The following is a 20,968-nucleotide window of genomic DNA, read 5'->3' as shown; positions in this document are numbered from 1 at the left end:
TCAGGTGGTGAGAAAGATATGGATGACTCAGCATGAATCAGTGATGAAGCTTGTGATGGGTATGTGAGTGTTCATATACTATTCTCTCTACCTTTATATGTTAAGATATCCCATTAAAAAATAATAAAAACTCCTAGGTCCAATCATGTCCCTCCTTTAATGTTTTCTGTCTTACTCAGAGTAAGAGCTGGAATGGCCTGTAGGTTTCCCCATAATCTCTGATCCTCCTTCCTCTTCACTACCTTCTCTGAGCTCATCTCCTACCATTCTCCCTCCTGTCATTCCATGTGACCCTCATTGGCCTCCTTGTTGCTTCCTGAATACCCTGAAGCTTACTCCTACCTCAGGGCCCTTCCACTTGCCGTTCCTTCGGCTTTATTGCTCCTCTACCAAGTATCCCAATGGCTGTTTTTCTCACTTCTTTTAGGTCTCTGCTCAAATGTCAACCCTTCAGAAAGGTCTTCCTAGATTATCCCACATGAAATAGCAATATCTACCCAATATAGATTTTCTTCTTGTCCTTATTTTTTTGCCCTTGTTTTTCTCTGTAGCACTTGTCATACATTATACTTGCTTGTCTTTCTTCTCCAACTGGATGTAATTCCAGGAAGGCAGACAAGGACTTAAAAATTCTTCAATCTAGCCCCACTGCCTAGATCAGTGCCTGGTACATAGTAGGTGCTCAATAAATATTTGTGAGAAAAATGAATGCTTGTTCAGCCTGCGCTTGTCTTTTGTTGTTTATTATGAATAATTTCAAACACACCAAAAAGTAGAGAGAATCATATAATGAACATCCATACATGCATCATTTAGATAAAACAGTTGTGTACATTTTGCCATATTGGCTTTATCTGCTTTTTCTTTTTTGGCTGAAGTATTTTATTAAAGTATTTATAGTCAATGTGCCATTTCATCCCTAAATACTTCAGTCTGCATCCTTTAAGAAAAATCAGATCCTTCTTTACTTAGCCACGGTACCATTGTAACATCTAACCAAATGAACCCCAAATCTGTGTTCCCATCGAATTTCTCCATATCCACATTTCCCCCCAAACGTTTTGTACACTTGATTCGAACCAGGACCCAGTCAAGGTCCACAAATTGTGTTTGATCATACCTCATAAATCTCTTTAAGTCTAGAATGGCCTCTCCTCTCTCTTCTCCTCCCTTTTTTCTAGGTCACTGACTTGTTGGAGAGCCGAAGCCCATTGTCTTACTAGTAGAATGCCCTCCCTTCTTGGCTTGGTCTGATGGCTTACTTGCGATGTACTTAACTTGACCCTTTTGCTCCTGTGTTTCCGGTACACCAGAAGCTGGATCTGAAGGTCTGATCAGATTTTGGTCAGACATTTTTGGCAAGAATCCTTTCTAGGTGGTGCTATGAGTGTCCTGTTGCGTCACACCAGAAGGCTCCGAGTCACTGGCTGTCTCATTAGAGAAGCTAAGATTGATTAGTGGGTTCAGGCGGTGAAAAGCCGATCCCTTACATTGTAGGGTTATTTCTTCACTTGCAACCAGTAAGAGCTCTGTGGGCCGATGATTTGGTACCACGTGACTACTCAACCTTCCTTGACCCTTTCACCTCATGGTTTCAGCATCCAATGGTGATGTTGCCTGAGTCAATTATTTCATCTGGGGTTGTAAAATTCTAGTGCTATCCTTCCTTCATCATTTATTCATCATTTGTTCTGTAAAGAATAGCTTCCTCCCCTTGTTGACGAGGGGGGAATAAAGTCTTTGGGTGGCTCTGTCAGCGGAGCTTCCGACTCTTGATCTCAGGTCTTGATCTCAGGGCTGTGTGTTCAAGCCCCATGTTGGGCGTGGAGCCTACTTAAAAAAAAAAAAAAATCTTTCCCTTCAATGACTGTTTTTCAGAGTAAGGATTTCATCCAATAGCCACTTCCCATGGTGACAAATTCTTATTCTCTCTCTCTTAGTATCATTATGAACTCAGTGATTTTTGAAATTACTATCAAGGTGTTTCATTCAGTCATATTCATTATTTTTTTTAAATAACCTTTGAATTCTGGAATAATTTGATTCATAGAAAATAGCAAAGATAGTACAGACAGCACCCATACGCTCTTACCCAGGTACCCTAACAATAACATCTTACATTACCGTGGTTCCTTTGAAAAAACTGAGAAATCAATATTGATATATTACTATTATCTTTTTAAAGAGATTTACTTATTTATTTGAGAGAGAAAGAGAGAGAGAGAGGAGTGAAGAGGAGGGGCAGAGGGAGAAGCGGACTCCCCAGTGAGCAAGGAGCCTGACAAAGCGTTCGATTCCAGGACCCCGGGATCATGACCCAAGCCAAAGGCAGACAATAAACCGACTGAGCCACCCAGGCACCCCACTATTATCTTTTTTTTTTAAAGATTTTATTTTTGAGTAATTTCTACTTCCAATTTGGGGCTCAAACTCACAACCCTGAGATCAAGAGTCACACACTTTATTGACTGAGCCAGCCAGGTGCCCTGATACATTACTATTATCTTAACACCAGAGTTTTATTTAGACTTCAGTTTTTCCACTAATGTCCTTTTTCTCTTCCAGGATCCATTCTAGGATCTCTCATTCATTCTTTCTTTTTGATGCTTCAAAATGACGTCATTGTATCAGGTGGGAGCCCTGTCAGTCTGGCTCTGTGTCCTCTTGACTTGATCATGATCCTGAATAGTCTTTGATAAGCTCCTTTGCTTTCTGGGCCAGTAAGTTGTCCCAGGATCACCTGGATTTGATTTCTTTGCCAACATTTAGAAAATGGTAGATTTAACTGGCAAATGAAGATACTCAGTTTTTCCTGAGAAGTCAGCCGATCTGGGAAAGCAGCATCTATGTTCCAGGTTGGCAGAAATTGGCTGCAGCCTAGTAGGCCTACCCCATATTGAAAGGGCGTGCACAGTCCTCCAGTTTGACACAATCCTCACCACTCCCTGCAACCAGTTTGCGCCATGCCTTTATGTAAGCTGCCTGGATTCTGTAGGCATTTGAGGTTGCTCCGTCCAGGAGCAGAACAGCCTGCTGTCCTCCCCTCCTTCTGTCTTTCCTTCATATTTATGAAACGTCTCCTATGCACTGCCCATTATGTGGGCTGCTGGGGTTTCAATGGTAAATAAAACAATATGTGGAGCATTGGCCTGTTTGATCTTAGATTCATTCCTCGATCTTTAAAAAAAAAGATTTTATTTATTTGTTCATGAGAGACAGAGAGAGAGAGAGCACGGAGAGAGAGAGGCAGAGACATAGGCAGAGGCAGTGTCCCCATGGGGAGCCTGATGAGAGACTCGATCTGGGAACTCCGGTATCAAGACCTGAGGCACCCAGAGGGCCCCATTGCCTGATCTTTTGCAAATGACATTTCTGCGGTGTCACTGCCAGCTGGCCAGCTGACTTCCAGCTAAATTGAGGCAAAAAGAGGGACTGGCAGGAGATTGGGTGGTGGGACAAAGGGAGGAACTAGGATTAGCCACCACATTGCAACGTTCCCCTCTTCTCAATTTAGGAGAGCATTTTTCAGCAGAGGCTGAGTCTCCTCTCTGGTGTAGCTTTTCACCTGTCCCCCCAGAGAGGGACACCACCTGCTCCCTGTGCCCCGGCCATGAAGGCAGCTTCCCGCTCTTGCTCTTACTAAGCCCAGGGTTGCTCCACCATCCCCTCCTTGCCTTCTCAGCGGCTGGCTCATTTGTGTAATCCATTCCGTGTGTGAACTTCCCTCTTCTCGAAAGCCCCAGAATAGTTTCTGTTTTTCTTATACAATACGCCAGGCTCCTAACCTCCCAGAGCATGGACTGATTCCTATCTGCATTCACCTGCTTTGTGACTCGTAGCAAATTATTTCATCTCTCTCAACCCCCACCTTCCTTATCAGGAATATAGAATAATAATAGTACCCATCTCATGTTATTGGTGCAAGGATTAAATGCAGTGATACCTATCAGGTGCTTAGCTCAGTCCCTGGAACTTAACACACCTTTAAAAATACTACTTATTCTAGTCTACAGGGCTCAAACGGTACCTGACCCCACCAGGGGACAACCAGGGACTTCTTTCTGTCTGGTTCCATAGACACACAGCCGGTGTTTTTTGAGCATCTTACTATTTAAGATATTTAATCTCAAACTTGTTTAATCTTGATAAATTTCAAGGTACCTGGATGGCTCAGTGGTTGAGCATCTGCCTTTGGCTCAGGACGTGATCCTGGGGTCCTGGGATCGAGTCCCGCATTGGGTTCCCTGCAGCATGGAGCCTGCCTCTCCCTCTGCCTGTGTCTCTGCCTCTGTGTGTGTGTGTCTCTCATGAATAAATAAATAAAATCTTAATATATATCTTTATGGTATAGGTATTATTATTCTCCCCATTTTTCAGAGGACGAAGTAAAAGCACGGATAGTTTGAATAACTTGCTCAGGGTCAAAGAGGCATGGCCGGAACCTGAGCGAGGTGCCTTCAGAGCCTATGACCTTTAACCTGTATCTAAACTCCCAATATGTTAGACTCCATTTGTTATAATAGGTAAAAATGTGTCTCTCCCCTCTGGTAGCTCACAGCTTAGCTGGAGAGACAGGCTTGCTAATTGCTAAGCACGTTGCAATGTGGTGGCTAATCATTCTTTCTGTGTGCTTGTTCATTCGATCATTCATTCATCCAGCAAGCTCTGGACACCAGTTGTATGCTGATCGCTGATCACTGTGCTAAGGGCTGGGGAGAGGCTGGTGTTGGCCTGGGGACCCAGACCTGCACACCTTCTGTAGCCACCAAGTGCAGAGTGGTGGAATGGGAGTCTTCTGACATTTCCTGGTTTTGTTCCTCCAAAGCACAGGACTTTGGAGTCGGACACATTTGTGTTTGCCTCCTCCTTGAATTACTTGCTGTGTGACCTCCTGCAAATCACTTACCCTCTCTGTGCTTATTTACACATGAAAACCTGGGGATAGTAAGAATACTTCACAGGCTTAATGTTAGAGTGAGTTGATGAATACAAAGCTCTTGGGGCTCCTTGGGTGGCTCAGCGGTTTAGTGCCTGCCTTGGGCCCAGGGTGTGGTCTTGGAGTCCCGGGATCGAGTCCCACATTGAGTCCCACATCGAGTCCCACATGGAGTCCCACATGGAGTCCCACATCGAGCTCCCTGCATGGAGCCTGCTTCTCTCTCTGCCTGTGTCTCTGCCTCTTTCTCTCTCTGTGTCTCCCATGAGTAAATTAAAAAAAAAAAATCTTCAAAGCTCTTAGCACTGGGCACCCAGGAAGGGGCTTCATTATTAGTTGTTAGTGCCATTTGTTGATAACGTGGTTCATTACCCATGACCCCCCAATTCTAAATACTTTGTCCCCCCCCCAAAAAAAACCAATTCAAATAAATAAATAAATAAATAAATAAATAAATAAATCCTGTGTGCCTTAGTTTGGCAATGTTTTGCTCCTCTAACAACCAGATGCGCTCCTTCTGGATTTTCAACCGACAAGCCTCAGCAGGGCAAGAACCACGCTAGCAGGCACGACAGCCCAATTAAAGACGCCGGTCGGCGGCTGTTGATTCGCAGGCGCTGCGCAGAAGCCCTGGAGAGGGCTGGAAGCTCTGCAGCCTTCCTGGACCCCCCAGCAAGCCCAACCCTGCCTGGCTCCGGATCTGTCATGCCTGGATGGGTTTAAAGAACCGCGACCCATTCTAATGGAACAGGTATGAATTTCATTCCACAAACTTGGATGGGAAACACCTAAGATTGTTTGCTTTTCTGCTAACAATGTGATTTCTTTCTCTGGCTTCTTCTTCCAGGAAGCAGAAACTTCATCGCCAGTTGCAAGTCTAAAGATCAGCTGTAGGCTGAAGACTCCCAAACAGGTATCTCCAGCATCCTCCCTGAAATCCTAGCGCACATCTGTCTTCTTGACAGATGTTCAATAGGCATCTCCAAATGAATAATCACCCAAAACCGAACGCCAGCATTTTCTTCCCAACCCTGCTCTTGTGTCTTCTCCGTCACCGGAATTTCCCAGCGGTGATGTGGTAAGAGGAGCGGGTGCTGGTTTTTTGTCTTCTTTCTTATTCATAATTAGCCTTTTCCAACCAGACCTGAGTTTATGCTAATGAGGTGACTCTTGGTGGGCTCCTAGGTAGCTTCAGACTACTGGTTGCCAGGAAAACCAACCCTGGGATTAGAGGATTGGAACTTCCTGCCCTACTGCGAAGAGACAAGGGATGGAGATAAGGTTAACCTCCATTGGCCAATGATTTAATAAATCGTGCCTAAAAAATGTGAGCAAATGTGGGGTTTGGAGAGCTTCTGGGATGGTGAACACATAGAGGTGCTGGGGGAGGGGTGCAGTTAGCACATTCTTTTTTTTTTTTTTTAAGTTTTTATTTATTTCTTCATGAGAGACACACAGAGAGAGGCAGAGACACAGGCAGAGGGAGAAGCAGGATCCCTGCGGGGAGCCTGTTATGGGACTCGATCCCAGGACCCTGGGACCAGGACCTGAGCCAAAGGCAGATGCTCAACCACTGAGCCACCCAGGCGCCCCTGCCGTTAGCACCTTCTGAGAGGATATGGAAGCTCCAAGTGTTCTCCCCCAATGCCTTGCCCTATGCATTTCTTCCTTTCATCTGTTTCAGAGTTGTATGCTTTATAATAAACCAGTAAATGGACAGAAAATGTTTCCCTGAGTTTTGTGAGCTCTTCCAGGACATTATCAAACCTGACAGGTGGTTGTACGAATTCCCCAACTTTGTAGTCAAGTTGGACAGAAATGTGAGCACCATGGGCACCCATCACTTATGGTGCCTGATGTGGGGCAGCCTTGTGGGAGTGAGTCCTTAACCTGTGGGGTCTATGCTGATTCCAGGTAGCTTATGGCTAAATTGAATGAAATCATAGGACAGCCAGTTGGTGTCCAGAGACTCAGAAAATGGGTTGATGTGGGGAAAAATCTCCCACGCACTTGGTGTCAGAAGTACTGGGAGTAGAAACAGATTTTAGAAGTACTGCCCTGGGGGATCCCTGGGTGGCTCGGGTATTCACATTTGCCTAATCCCCCGCAGGTGCTTGCTTGTCACATAGTAAGTGCTTAATAAATATTTGTTACATTAATGAAGTTGGGGTTCACCACTCTTTTTCCCCAGGATAGTGTTTTAGTTCCAAAGAACTTAAAAAGCACCAAGATATCAAGGAAAGGTGTATTCCTTCCTTCCTTCTGAAAGTGAAGAATGCCTTCTGCTGACATCTCAAAGTGGCCCTCCGATGCTGTCCTGGACCCCTTCTCCCCTTCACAGCGCCCTTCTGCCTCCAGCTCCCCTCCTTCTCATCAGTCCTCTGGCTGTCATGAATGGCACCAGCTTCCCTGATGGATGGATGGCTTTCAGCTCTTTACTTTTGTGCTATGAACCCGGCTGTTTCTTGTCAGATGCCTGTGTGAGTTCCACTTCTGCTCGCTCCTGAAATGTTGGCACCTCACAGGGGTTCCTGCCAAGCCTCCTTCTTCTCTCTTCTCCTCCCCTCCCCTCTCCTCTCCTCTCTTCTTCTCCCCTCTTCTCTCCTTCCCTCTCCTCCCCTCCCCTCCCCACCTCCTCTCCTTCCTCTCCTTCTCTTTTCTCTTCTCTTCTCTTCTCTTCTCTTCTCTTCTCTTCTCTTCTCTTCTTTCTCTTCTCTTCTCTTCTCTTCTCTTCTCTTCTCTTCTCTTCTCTTCTCTTCTCTTCTCCTCTCTTCTCTTCCTCTTTCTCCTCCCTCTTCCCCTAAAGTGAGTTCATTGACTTCCATGACTACCTCCTCAGCCCAAATCCTTCCCTTAGTCTTCAGACCCAATTATAATTGCCTGCAGGGGATCCCTCTCTATCTGTCCCCTAGGCACCAAAATTCAACAAATCCAATGTTTAAGAACAGCCAGGGGAACGCCTGGATGGCTCAGCAGTTGAACATCTGCCTTCAGCTCGGGGCATGATCCTGGAGACCCGGGATCGAGTCCCGTCTCGGGCTCCCTGCATGGAACCTGCTTCTCCTTCTTCCTGTGTCCCTGCCTCTCTCTGTGTGTCTCTCATGAATAAATAAATAAAATCTTAAAAAAAAAAAAAAAAAAAAAGAACAGCCAGGGTTGCCCTTCCTGGCAAATGGAATCATGGAATCATCAACCATTCACTCATCCAAGATAGAAACCCAGCCTTTGTCCTCAACTCCTGTCTTTTGCTTAGTTGCACATCTAATCCATCACAAATTCTAGAAATCCCACTTCTTCCTACAGACACTCCCGTGGCTCACATTGCCATCTTTTCTCAGACCGCTGCTCTTATGGCATCTTTTCTGGTCCCCTTCCGATCTCTTCTCCACACAGAAACCAGAGAGATTTTTCTAGAATGCAAACTTGATCCTCACTTGAAAAACCTTCCATGGCTTTGATTACTCATGTGATAAATTCCTTAACCCTACCCATGGTGGCCAACCTGATCCAGCCCCAGCAGCTCCTCTGCCACCACAGCTTGCCTTTTCCCCTCTAGATAAGCAGGCCTTTCTTTCCTTCAACCTGCCATGATTGTCAATGCTATACATTCTTTTTTTTTTTTTTAAGATTTTATTGATTTATCTATTCATGAGAGACACAGAGAGAGGCAGAGACATAGGCAGAGGGAGAAGCAGGCTGCCTGCAGGGAGCCTGATGTGGGACTCGATCCTAGGACTCTGGGATCATGCCCTGAGCTGAAGGCAGATGCTCAACCACTGAGCCACCCAGATGCCCCAATGCTATATATTCTTAAAAGAAGATAAGACTTATGTCTTTCATCCTTCCTTCCTTCTTTTCTTCTTTTTCTTTTAAAAGTTCTTTTATGGGCAGCCCAGGTGGCTCAGCAGTTTAGCACCACCTTCAGTCCAGGGTGTGATCCTGGGGACCTGGGATCAAGTCCCACATCAGGCTCCCTGAATGGAGCCTGCTTCTCCCTCTGCCTGTATCTCTGCCTCTCTCTCTCTCTGTGTGTGTCTCTCATGAATAAATAAATAAAATATTAAAAAAATAAAAATAAAAAGCTTTAAAAAATAAATAAAAGTTCATTCATTTATTTATTTTTAATAATTTTGACACCCAATGTGGGGCTTGAACTCATGATCCTGAGATCAAGAGTTACATGCTCCTGACTTAGCCAACCAGGCTCTGCATTTTGCTGACAGTGATACTTGTCTGCAACATTGCCCTTCTTGATTTCTCCTTCATCTCCTTCATTTCTTCCCTTCACTTGCTAGCTCTTAGGTACTCACCAGATATCAGCTTGCAAACCAGCCCTCCAGGAAGTTTACCCCATCTTCCCAAGTCTGGCGCAGCACAGACTGCTACATATTCACTCAACTGGGGTGTTTTTACTTCTTGGGCTCATAGCTGGACTCTACCTCCCAGGCTCCCATGCAGATGGTGGGGCCATGTGACTCATGGCCATGGCTTGAACACCTATTCAAATCCTAATCAATAAAAACCTCCTATGTCACCTTCCCCTCTTCAGTCTCTCTTTTCTTCCTCTGCCTGGCAGATGCAGGGGGACCCCATGGAGAACTCTGACACCTCACAGGAGCGTGATGAAACCATGAGATAAAAGGAGCCTGGATCCCTGAATGACTGTGTGGAGCAGAGCCTCACCTGCTGTCTCTCCAACCAGCATTTAATTGTAATGTGAGTGAGAAATAAGCCCGATTGTATTGAGGTATGATGTAAGTCACTGAGACTGAGGGGTATTACAGCAGTTAGCCTACCCTGATAAATGCAGCTGGATGCATTGTTCTTTCCTCCTCACCCCCGTTCTCTCATAGACTTCTTAACCTTCCACCATAGCACTTAGCAGATTGAATAGCAACAGCCTCTCACCTGGCTGTCTCTTCAACTGACCACGAGCTGTGGGAAGGGACGGACCATGCCTGTCTCATCCTCGGTATGAGCTGCCATTCAGTTCAGCACCTGGCTTGTTGCAGCCACTAAGTCAATATTTGTGGAATTGCTTTATAGTTGTTGAGTCCTCTGTTCCTGAATGCCTATTTGGTAAGTTGCCCAGGACTGGGATTCCTCCTGCATCTTGCCAGTCTCCTCTCCTGACACCTGGGACCTGCCTCTGAACCAGTCCAGTAGCTGGGGCTCCCAGATGACACAGGCCCTGAAGCTGGCCCGCCTCCTGGAATTCCCCATGTTGCCACCGTTCCCAGGCCTGGGCCTCCGCCCACCTGTCAGGATCCCTGACACTGCCTGGTTTTCTCATGCCTACTGTCTGCCTTGTGGAAGTCACATTCCTTTCTGCTGGACTGGATTTCCTCTCAAGTCCTGTAACTTTCCTAGTTGCATACTGAGGCGCTGGCAATGAGGCAATCACCGAGATATGTTGTTGGCCAAAAGAAATCGGGGTATGAAAAGGGGTGGGTATATAATATACAATCATTTGTGAAAAAAATAAAATGGATAAAGTATATTGGAATTTGCATAAGATATCTTCAGAAGAACACATCAGAAAACTGGAAACAGTGCAGGGGTGGAGGGGTAGGGAGTAGAGACCTGGCAGTTGGGAAGCGGGGGGATTTAGCTTTTACTGGTTTATACCATGTGGTGGGCTGAATAATGGCTCCCCCTCCCCCAAGATATCCACATCCTAATTCCCAGAATCTGTTACCTTACACAGCAAAAAGGACTTTAGAGATGTAATTCAGTTAAGGATCTTGACAGGAGAGATTATCTTGGATTATTGGGGCGGGAGGGGGGGTGTTCAATGTTAGCACCAGAATCCTTATAAGAGAGAGGTGGGAGAGTCAAGATGAGAGAAGTAGAGGTGCTATTGCAGGGAGAAGCAGGGTGGAGGGAGAGAGGGGTGTGTGTGTGTGTGTGTGTGCCCATGCATGGAGAGAGAGAAAGAGAGAGAGAGAGAGAGAGGGGATTATTTGAGAATGAAGAAAACAGTAGAAGGTCACACAACTGGTTTTCATAGGTTACCAGGGAAGGACCTGAAGGAAGAGGAGAATTAGAGAGGATAAGAGCACCAAGAAAAATAACAGAAAAGATGCACCAAAAATGCACAACTTGATTCCATTTATGACTCCATGTAAAATCACGCCCTGAACATGGGTAGACACCCAAGGGGAGACAGTTCTTCAAGAGAACCTACCAAGCATAAGACCACAACAATCACAAAAGGTTTACCAGGGGTGAAAGACAAGGAAAAACACAAAAGACCACAAATGTATGAAAATTCGGGGCTCCAGGGAACTGATCTGGATAATTGTCCTGGCTCTACCCCTTTCCTACCGTGAGACTCTGGACAAGTTCCCTAATCCCTTTGAACCTCAACTTCTTCCTCTGGAAAATGTGGGTAATTAACAGTATGTTCCTCAAGGGGTCGCTGTGAGGAGTGAATGTGGGACGAGGTCATGTCCAGGAAGCATCTAGCCCCCTTGCCTGGCCATAATGCTTTCATAAATGGAGGTCACAAACATTCCAGGGCCAGCTGGCCACGAAGCTCTGGAGGTCCTGTAGTTTTCCCAGGCTTTGAGTCTGGCCAAGAGCAGTGGCCCAGATGTGCTCCCGATGAAGAGAGACCTCTCAGTCTCAACACCACCTCTTGGGGTAGGAAGTACAGACTTTGGGGCAAGACTGCTGCCCCAATTACTAGCCATGGGAACTTGGATCAGGTTTCCTTCTTTCTCATGGCTGAATAATATTCCACTGCATATATATCACATAGTCTTGTCCTCTGATTCTTCACCTCTTGATCATATAATACCTTCCTAAATCTACCTGTGTCTGTTTCTGGGCCACCCGCTCTGTTACAATGAATTTTATTTCGGTACTAAAGCACACCATTGAATTATCGTGGTTAACATTAGGTTTTTTACTAAGGGCAAAGACCCTTTCACAACTTTTATTTTCTAGAGTGTTCTAGTTCATGCTGATCATTTTGGTCTTCCAAATGAACTTTGAATTCTTGGTCAAATACGAATCCTTATGGCTCTGAAATAAGCATTCTTTTTGAGTTTTATTTGGCATAACTTTGTTTGTACAGTGTGGATGTTTTGAGAATTCTTGTGTTCCTATTCTCAAGACGGACTGTTTCTCCATCAAGCATTATTTGATTCTTCTCAGAGGTGCCTGGCTGGCTGGCTCAGTTGGTAGAGCATGTGACTCTTGATCTCAGGGTTGTGAATTCGAGCCCCATATTGGGCATAGAGATTACTTTAAAAAAATATCTTGCGGCCCCTGGGTGGCTCAGTGGTTGAGCATCTGCCTTTGGCTCAGGTCATGATCTCGGGGTCCTGGGATGGAGTCCCACATCAGGGTCCCTGCAGGGAGCCTGCTTCTCCCTCTGCCTATGTCTCTGCCTCTCTCTGTGTCTTTAATGAATAAATAAATAAAATCTTTAAAAACAAAAATCTTGATCCTTCTCAATAAAATTTCTTAGTTTAAAAAAAAGATTTCCTGTACATTTTTGCTAGTAAGCCATAAAAAATTTGTGTGTGGACATTTGTGGGAAATACTGATAGATTCGTCTTCATAAAAATTACAAACCCCTCACAGGGAAAAAGTACCACTATCACAACTAAGGAGCTATTGAAAAACTGGGGTAAATATTTCTAGCATAAATGATATAAAAAAGGTTAATATCTTTCCATTACTCTTTGTAAGGGCTCTTTTTCTTTTTCTTTTTTTTTTTTTTTTTAAGATTTATTTATTTATTTTGAAAGACACAGAGAGAGAGGCAAAGACACAGGCAGAGGGAGAAGGAGGCTCCTCACAGGGAGCCCGGTGTGGGACTCAATCCCAGGACCCCAGGATCTTGCCCTGAGCCGAAGGCAGATGCTCAACAGCTGAGACACCCAGGCGTCCCTGTATGGGCTCTGATAAATAAGAGAAGAGGCATTTTCTGGCAGAAAAATGAGAAAAGTATATGAACTGGTAACTCACAAAGGTAATTCACAAAGCAGGCAAAAAACACATGAAGAAAAATCTACCTCAAAAGTGTAAATTAAAGCATCAGAAACACATTTTTAATTTAGCATGGATTTTAAAGAATGATGCCACCTTCTATTGTCAAGTATTTGGGAAAAAATACACACAGAAACTAGTGGGATTGTTCAGACTTTCTGGGTGGCAGTTTGGCAAGATAACAGAAAGCTTTAAAGATATTCATGCTTTAGTAAAGGAAATGATAGGTGTGTCCAAACATTAATCTAGAAGGATATTTATCTATCATAACAATACATTGGAAACAACCTATTTGTCAAATAGCAGAGTATTGTTTAAATGGACTCTGGCGCATACTGAAATGCAATGTCACCAGGGAAAATTATGAGGTAGAAGTATCTGACCTGGAAAGATATTGAGCATGTGTCATTAAATCAGTGGCTCTCAGTCCTGGCTGTATATTAGAATCACTTGAAAAACTTTAAAAAAGTCAATGCCTAGGAACCATAGCTGGAGATTCTAATTCCACTGGTTTGAGCTAGGACCCAGGTACTAGTATTTCTTTAAGTTAAATTAAAATTTTAACTTGAAGGGATGCCTGGGTGGCACAGCTGTTGAGCATCTGCCTTCAGCTCAGAGCATGATCCCAGAGCCCTGGGATCAAGTCCCACATTGGGCTCCCTGCATAGAGCCTGCTTTTCCTTCAGCCTGTGTCTCTGCCTCTCTTTCTCTGTGTGTCTCTCATGAATAAATAAATAAAATATTAAAAAAAATAAAATTTTAACTTGAAGATCATTGTATATTCACATGTAGCTGTAATAAATAATACAGAGGGATCCCTGTGTGGCGCAGCGGTTTGGCGCCTGCCTTTGGCCCAGGGCGCGATCCTGGAGACCCGGGATCGAATCCCACGTCGGGCTCCCGGTGCATGGAGCCTGCTTCTCCCTCTGCCTATATCTCTGCCTCTCTCTCTCTCTCTCTCTCTGTGATTATCATAAATAAATAAAAATAAAAAAATAAAATAATAATACAGAGAAACTCTGTTTTCCCCTTGATGGTAATATCTTACAAAACTATATTACAATATCTCAACTAAGATATTGACATTGATGCCATCAAGATAAAGAATACCCCCCGCCAAAAAAAAGATAAAGAATATTCCCATCACCACAAGAATCCCTTGTGTCCCCTTTAGAGATGTTATTTCCTTTTCTTGCCTTATTGCACTATCTAGAACTTACTATGTTGAATGACACTGGTGATTCTGAATCTTTGTCTTATTCTTGGTCTCAGGGGAAAGTATTCAGCCTTTCACCATCAAGTTTAATGACAGCTATGGGTTTTTGTAGATGTCTTTTATCAAGTTGGGAAATTTCCCCTGTATTTCTAGTTTTCTGAGATTTTATCATGAATGGGTGTTGAATTTTACAAATGCTTTTTTTGTTATCAATTGACATAATCACATGATTTTTCCTTCTTTAGCCTGTTTATATGGTAGATTACATTGATTTTTAAATATTGAATCACTACTGCATCTCTGAAACAAACCCCATTTGTTCATAGTGCATACCTATTTTTATATATTGCTGATTTTTTTTGCTATTATTTTGTTAAAGATTTTTGAATCTATATTCATGAGGGATAATAGTATGAAGTTCTCTTTCATTGTGGTGTCTCTCTGGTTTTGGTATCAGGGTAATACTAGCTTCATAAAATAAATTGGGAAACCTTCCTTCCTCCTATACTTTTTAGAAGAGATTATGTAGAATTGGTATTAATTCTCCTTCAAGTGCTGAAGATCTTTTTTTTTTTTAGTTTATTTTCTCTCGATCAGATTGGATAATTTCTCTCTTTTGTTTATCTGAAACATCACCTGTATAACAACAAATATATATTTTTAAAATGTCCTCCTAAACTGTCTCCCCTCTGCCTCCTGAGGTCTTTCCCATGTATTTACTTCTGATTCCATTTCTCCACCCAGATCATAAATACCCTCCACAGGATAGCCATGGGAAGGAATTTACATGGATTAGACCTTTTACTGTCCTGGAAATGCATTCATTTAACACATATTTTTTGCATGCCTACTATGAGCCAGGAATCAATGAAGAGTAACCCCAATACAGCTTTGTATGCTTTATATATTTTTATTTTTGGTAAATTATGATGTTTTGGTTTTTTTTTTTTAATGTTTTGATATCTTAAAAGCCTTTCTGTTTGCGGATAAACTGTCTTTCCTGGATCTAGACAATTCTTGCAGATAGCAGAGGGCCCAGCCCAAAGCATGCCTTTGAGATGCAAACTAATGAATCCAAAGCCATACCTGCTATATCTGGCCCATAGACTCCAGGAAGCAATATTCCTTGGCCTTAGTCACCTCAGGGCCGGATACCATGCAACTAGGAGCCAGGCCGATAGCTAAGAGCCCACCCAAATTGTTTAGCCAATCCTGGCCAGACTTGGCCTTGCTCCTGTCTCTGTTCTGACCAAGGCGAGGTTTCCCCATTTAGCCTGGCGTGCCATGGTATGGCTGCTATTTCTAGGACTTGGGACAGAATAAAACCTGTTTTCCCAAGCCTCTCCTGTGTTCCCTCTCGTGGCCACACCGGGCTACCCATCCATCACATAAGAGCTTCCTCCATGGGAATGTGTACTCTAGTGCATGAGACAGACTTGGATAAGATCTGCTATGCCCGCAAATGATGCAAGGGAGACTTGGCTTGGGTGGATCAGAGAGGGTCTCCTTGGGGAGATGACACGAGGGGGAGATCTGAAAGGACGATCGGTGGAAATGAACCAGAGACGTGGAGGAAGTTTTCTCAGGCAGAGGGAACAGCATGTGCAGAGGCGTCACAACGGGAGACAGTGGGTAGCGTTACCAGCCGGCCCGCTAGTCTGAGGCTGAGTGGGCGGCTGAGGGGGGTTGCAGGCACCAGATTTTCAGTTTGGAGAGTGGGACAGTTCTGGACAAAGCATTCCAGTTCCCCAGGGATAGAGTGTCGAGGGCAGGGGGAGAGGTAGTTCCTGGGACACAGGACCCTCATAACTAATACTGGGAAACCCATGGGCAAACTGGGATGGGTTGGTCGCCTTGCATGGCACCTTTAGGATACTGAAGGAGGTTCTTAGGGTGAGTGCCCTCAGAAGCAGACCCTGGGAAGAGGATTCAGGTGCAAGTAGTTTATCTGGGAGGTGGAAGAGTAGGGGAATGGGGTAATGAGACAGACAAGGGAAGGCAAGAGTGTACCAATCAAGGGTATACTCTTATATCAGTATTTTCCAGAGAAATACAACCCATAGGGGATAGAGAGATAGATGATAGATAGATGGATAGATAGATAGATAGATAGATAGATAGACAGATAGATGATAGATAGGGCGATGGATATAAAAATAAAAATATTCCTATAAAGGAATGAACTCATGAATATGGACCTAGCAAGTCCTAAATCTATAGGGCACACTGGCAGGCTGGAGACTCAGGCAGGAGTTCTGTAGTCTCGAGGCAGTTTCTACTTTGGGAAACCTCAGTTTTTGCTTTTTAGACCTTGAACTGATTGAAGCCCATCTATGTCATCAAGAATAATTCCCTTACTTAAAATTAATTGATTGTAGATGTTAACCACATCTATCAAATACCTTCACAGCCCCGCTCTGATGCTTAATTGATTAACTGGGCACTGCTGTCTGGCCAAGCAGACACATGAAATTAATCATCACAACTCTCAAGCCGGGAACCACTGAGGGCAACAGGGTTAATCCTGCTGGGGCACATACACTTCAGAATGATCCACCCGAGTGAGGATCCTGGGCATTTACCCACCCCTCCACCCCCAGCTCTTATCAGCCATTGTCTGAGGGCTGCTAGGGGTGGGAGACCAGTAGGCAAGCAGCTTCAAAGACCAGAGGAGGCACTCAGGCAAAAGAACAAGTCAGGGGGACGCCTGGGTGGCTCAGTGGTTGAGCATCTGCCGTCGGCTCAGGTCGTGATCCCGGAGTCCTGGGATCGAGTCCCACATCGGGCTCCCTGCAAGGAGCCTGCTTCTCCCTCTGCCTATGTCTCTGTCTCTCTCTGTGTCTCTCATGAACAAATAAATAAAATCTTTGGGGGTGGGGAGAGCAAGCCGGTAGTTGGAAGTCAGCAGATGCACACTGGAGTGGGGAGGGTGAGGGGAAGGGTGGGGTGTGTGCCACAAGATGGCATCCACAAATGAAGCACAGAACACAAAGGAGAGAGAGACTCAACCATAAAGGGTCTTGCAAGCCATGTGAACCCTGAAATCTTAGATTAAGAACAGTGGAAAGGCATTATATTGGGGGAGTGGGGGACCTATGAGCACTTTGTATGTTCAAAAGACCTTTAGGCTGCTGTGAAAACAACGGGTCAGAAAGGGGCAGAGAGGATGCGGAGCCACTGGCCTGGAGGATCTTGTTGGAGCCCAGGTAGGTTGGCAGCATCTGGGAGTAGACAGTAATAGGGAGGCTGGAGAGAAGACAGCTGCTAGGGCCATTTAGGGAACTAAAGCAGCAGGTCTTGGTTACGGATCTGGGGTACTGGCAGTGGGGTAAAGGAGTGTATCAAAGTCACCCCTGCTCTAGTTTTTTTTTTTTTTCATTTAAAATTTTTTATTTGTTTATTTATTTTGATAGCTGGGGCCCCAGTGTGGACCAAACAGCCCAGAAGTTGCCTACAACCAGTTTAATTATGAAAATGACCTTAAGCTGACCTTACCTGCTGCCTGACCTGTTTCTACATCCTAAGATGCTTATTGCACAACCAGAAACCCTCCTGTTGAAAATACAGCTGGAAGCCAAGTGTAAATGGAGGGTGACCGTGGAAAACATTCCTCTGGTCCCTCAGCGTGAGGGCACATCTCATGCGGTGGCATGAGGATGAGAAATCAGATGCCCAGAGCCCGTCACCTTGAAACAGGCACCTCCAACCCTCTTACTTTAGTTGTCCCAAACATTGGATGTTCCTTAAAAACCACCTGTTTTCTGTGTCCTATTTTGTTTTGTCCACTGTGCAAAACAAAGGACGGATTTACCCACTCTATGAGAGGGAAGGATGGGAAGAGCAATGTCACATTAGGACTTTCCCAGTTGTCCTTGGTTTTAAGAAGCCAGGTGTAATGAGAAAACACCAGATGGTGGTGGTATAGTTGCCTGAAACCAGAACGTCCCCACCCTTATGCCCAGCACCACGAGAATCTTCCTCTGGACGGGACCTTGGCCTAGCTGGCAAAAAAAGAAGATGGGAACAGAGCATTGTGAGAAGACCATACAAATGGCTAGAAAACCAAAGAGAGCTTTAATTTCCATTGGCATGTGAGCCGAGGCTGTAGCGTTTCTCCTATCAACTCCAAGGGGCTCAAGCTAGGAATCTAAGGGTGTGTGTGCCAAAAGCCCTCTATGATCCACACCTTCTAGTATTCATGCCCTTGGGTAGTCCCCTTCCACGTTGTACCATGATTAGTCTGTGTGATAGAATTATGGCTTCCAAAGATTTCACGTCTTAATCCCTGGGACCTGTGAATACATTATGTTGCCTGACAAGAGGGAATTAAGGTTGAGAATGGAACTAAGGTTGCTGCCCAATTGACCCTGAGATGGGGAGAGATTATCCTGGGTTATGTGGGTGGGTCCAGTATAATTATGAGAGATCTTAAATGGCAAAGAGGGAAACAGAAGAGATCATCAGATCCAGAGAGATCACCTCATTAGAAAGACTCTACTGGGCATTGTTGGCTTTGAACAAGGAATTCAGACAGCCTCTGTCTAGAAGCTGGAGACAAGAAAATGAATTCTCCTCTATACCTCCAGAATGATGAACGTAGTCCTGCCTACACCTTGGCTTTAGCCCATTGAAACCCACTTTAGATTTCTGACATCCAGAACTGTAAAATGATCAATCTATGTTGTTTCGAGCCATCAAGCTTGTGGTCGTTTGTTACAGGAGCAACAGAACACTTGGGATAAAGAATAATAATACAGGATGCATTCAATAAATATTTGTGAAATTGAATGAATGCAAGTTTTCTCTGCTCCAATAAACTCCTGCTTTGTTTCACCTTAAAGTGAGTCAAAACCCCTTGAAGACCCTCACAACCATCAGCCCGCCATTCTCGCCTCGTTGTCTCCCCCACTCCTGGAAGAATCTATTTGGATGTCTTGCTTCACCCCAACTTAGCCATGCTCTTCTGTGCCTGTGTGCATTTTCACATGCTGTTCCCTCTTCTAGGAACCTCTCTTGTCTTCCCCCAACTCCACTTGGGAACACCTCCTCAATCTTCAAGAGTCAGCTCAAATATCACCTCCAGATGACCTTCCCTAGTTACCCTGGTAGTAACCTTCTGTACTCCTCTATGTCCTGAATCTCATTACCTTGTATTGTATTAAGGTGTCTGCCTCCCTGTCTCCTCACCTCACGGAGACCTTCACAGGTGGGGCAGGTACCCTAGTCACCCTTGCATGCACTTGGGATAAGGAATCTGGGAGAGGAAACGTACTCCCAAAGACTACAAACTACCCCAAGCATTCTGGTTTTTTTCCTTCTTTGAACTCTCCTTCAGAGACTCAGTTCATCTCTGAGTCACCTCTTTAAAAAAAAAAAAAACAAAAAAGACAAATATAAGTAACATTTTCTTGATTATAATAGTAATCCTCATTATGTTCTAGTGCTCAGAAATCACAGAAATCTATCCAGAAGAAAATAAATTCCCACCCAGACCACCACCATCATCCACAAACCCATCTGTCACCCATCAAAATGAAGAGCTAACACTTCTCTAGTTCTTAGCCTGCTGCCGGGTACCAGGCCGAGCAGGTTCATCACCAACCCCGTGTGCAGATGGACAAACTGAGGCTGGGGATGTGCAGTGGGAGAGCCCCATTATACACACTTTAATTCTCTTGGGTCCGTGCCTGATGTCATTAACAACAGCAGGGGTGGGCAGCCTGGGTGGCTCAGGGATTTAGCACCACCTTCAGCCCAGGGTGTGATCTTGGAGACCCCAGATCCGGTCCCGCATCAGACTCCCTGCAAGGAGTCTGCTTCTCCCTGTGCCTGTGTCTCTGCCTCTCTGTGTGTGTGTGTGTCTCTCATGAATAAATAAATAAAATCTTAAAAACAAAAACAAAAACAAAAACCATGCAGGGGTGTCTCCCTTTGTACTCCATACTACATTTGGGGTTTTCCTCCCTAATTATCATGAGCTCCTAATGTCTCTGCATTGTAGGGCTCCTAATGTCTCAACGTTAGGAGCTTGAAGAGCAAAGATAAAGACTTGAAAGGAAGATTTACGCCACAGGAAGCAAACTCAGAGGCCTCTAGGGGCCAGGCACAGTCCATCATTGGTGACATGGCCTTGGGGAGGTAGTTTTTCCCAGTTTACAGCTGAGCTTTTAATAACATTATGTTGTTGGTGGTGTTTTAACCATACATAAGTTTGAACTGTTATGTCACCAAATCCATTGCTCTTTTTCCTCTTTTATGTTTTCTGGGTTTCCTTCTAGGCTTTGTAAGCTCTTCTTCCCTCCCAGGTCACAAGACTGCCCTCCCTTGTTGTTCTCTGCTTCCATGTTTTTATTTTTCCTGTGTAAAAATTTAAAAGCTAATTGATTTTTTTAACTGATTTTTTTTAGGTTTATTTATTTATGAGAGACAGAGAGAAAGAGAGAGAGAGAGAGAGAGAAAGAGCAGGAGGGGCAGAGGGAGAGAGAGAGAGAATCCTAAGCAGACTCAATGCCAAGGGCAGAGCCAAGTGCAAGGCTCTACACGGGGCTGGATCCCACAACCCCAAGACCACTGCCTAAGCCGAAACCAAGAACCCGAAACTTAACAAACTGCACCACCCAGGCAACCCAAAAGCTAACACCTCTTTGAGGTGAGATCTTATTTTTCCTAAACAAAAAGTCAGTGTCTCCATGCTTTTGTTAGCATTTCACCACCATTCTGAAAAGCCATGTTTTGTTTTGTTTTTAAAGATTCTATTTATTTATTCATGAGACACACACACAGAGAGAGAGAGAGAGAGAGAGAGGCAGAGGGAG

At 44.6% G+C, this 20,968-nt stretch overlaps 1 long non-coding RNA gene across 3 annotated transcripts; it reads left to right on the top strand.

Annotated features, from left to right (window-relative positions):
- The first annotated feature begins 5,468 nt into the window (after nucleotides 1-5,468).
- LOC144318134 (uncharacterized) lies at nucleotides 5,469-18,870 on the top strand. 3 transcript variants are annotated; one of them, XR_013383975.1, is made up of 4 exons: nucleotides 5,469-5,687; nucleotides 5,784-5,849; nucleotides 9,513-9,652; nucleotides 17,567-18,870. It is a non-coding gene; the product is annotated as an uncharacterized LOC144318134 (long non-coding RNA). The 3 variants fall into 3 exon arrangements; XR_013383974.1 differs by lacking the exon at nucleotides 17,567-18,870 and adding an exon at nucleotides 9,983-10,580; XR_013383973.1 differs by lacking the exon at nucleotides 17,567-18,870 and having other exon boundaries at nucleotides 9,513-10,580.
- Nucleotides 18,871-20,968: the final 2,098 nt, after the last annotated feature.

Source organism: Canis aureus, chromosome 8, assembly GCF_053574225.1.
Source record: "Canis aureus isolate CA01 chromosome 8, VMU_Caureus_v.1.0, whole genome shotgun sequence".
In the NCBI taxonomy this organism is placed as follows: domain Eukaryota; kingdom Metazoa; phylum Chordata; class Mammalia; order Carnivora; family Canidae; genus Canis; species Canis aureus.
The sequence above is the reverse complement of the archived record's forward strand: the minus strand, read 5'-3'. Positions and strand labels throughout refer to the sequence as shown.